Below are 1,707 nucleotides of genomic sequence, written 5' to 3'. Positions count from 1 at the left end.
TGAGTGTGTGTGTGTGTGTGTGAGAGTGTGTGTGTGTGAGAGTGTGTGTGTGTGTGTGTGTGTGTGTGTGTGAGAGTGTGTGTGTGTGTGTAGGTTAACACCAAAACTGTACTTGTTAATGTAATAGGATACATTGTTGTGATCAATAAGGAGTCCAGTGAGGTGTACTTTAGTTACTTTGTTACTTTAGTTACTACTTTAGTTACTAGTTACTAGTTACTTTGTTACTTTGTTACTTTAGGTACTAGTTACTTTGTTACTTTATTTACTTTAGTTACTTCAGTTACTTTAGTTAGTTACTTTGTTACTTTAGGTACTAGTTACTTTGTTACTTTATTTACTTTAGGTTCTAGTTACTAGTTACTTTAGTTACTAGTTACTTTGTTACTTTATTTACTTTAGTTACTTTAGGTTCTAGTTACTAGTTACTTTAGTTACTCGTTACTTTGTTACTTTCGTTACTAGTTACTTTAGTTACTTTGTTACTAGTTATTTTAGTTACTAGTGACTTTAGTTACTAGTTACTTTAGTTACTAGTTACCCTTTTCTTGCTTTCCTGCTGTGTGACTTGTTGATAATATTATTGAGGTTAATGTGCGTAGAGAGAAATGTTCAGTGTGGGTTGAGGGTCACACACACACAGACACACACACACAGACACACACAGTCACACACACACACACACACACACACACACACAGTCACACACACACACACACACAGACCCACACACACAGACACACACAGTCACACACACAGACACACACACAGACACACACACACACACACAGACACACACACACACACACACACACACAGACACACACAGTCTGCTGACTGCTCAGCTGATTCTCTGCAGTTATTAAAGAACAGACTGTCTGCAGCGAGCATGAGGAATGAGGAGATGTTCGAGTCTTTCCACCTGATGACAGCTTTAAAAACGGGTTTCATGACCTTGTTTCTTTGCTCTTGGGCAACAAAAAGCTCCGAAAACTGGAAAAAAAACATGTTTTAATACATTGCACGTTTAAGAACGATGAAAAAGAGAGTGCTACAGTTTGAGGCAACGACTCAAAATAATGGTGACAGGGACGATGAAAAAAGCAAGAAAAAGGACAAAAAAATCTCAAAAAGGCAACGAGACGGTGATGAAATAGTCAAAAATGTCTAAAAGGCATAAAAGAAAAGACACAAAAACATAAAAAAAAGTGTCAGAAACATTGAAAAAACGAGATGGAAAGGGCAAAAAAATGACACAAAAATGTCCAGAAAGACGGCAATAGGTTAAAAGAAAAAGGCAGAAAATGTCCAAAAAGACGATGCAAAGGGCAAAAAAAAAGAGACACACAAATGTCCAAAAAGACGATGGAAAGGGCAAAAAAAAGACAGAAAATGTCCAAAAAGACGATGGAAAGGGCAAAAAAAAGAGACACAAAAATGTCCAAAAAGACGATGGAAAGGGCAAAAAAAAAGACAGAAAAGGTCCAAAAAGACGATGGAAAGGGCAAAAAAAAAGAGACACAAAAATGTCCAAAAAGACGATGGAAAGGGCAAAAAAAAAAAAGACAGAAAATGTCTTAAAAAATGTAACAAGAAGGTGACGAAAAGTCGACAAAAAAGTTGAAAATTGTGTGAGTTCGTGAGACGTTAGACGACCGAGATTACAGCTCCTTACCTGTGTGTTCCAGGGTGGGGGGGGGGGGGGGG

This window comes from Etheostoma cragini, unplaced genomic scaffold (assembly GCF_013103735.1).
Source record: "Etheostoma cragini isolate CJK2018 unplaced genomic scaffold, CSU_Ecrag_1.0 ScbMSFa_1589, whole genome shotgun sequence".
In the NCBI taxonomy this organism is placed as follows: Eukaryota; Metazoa; Chordata; class Actinopteri; order Perciformes; family Percidae; genus Etheostoma; species Etheostoma cragini.
The sequence above is the reverse complement of the archived record's forward strand: the minus strand, read 5'-3'. Positions refer to the sequence as shown.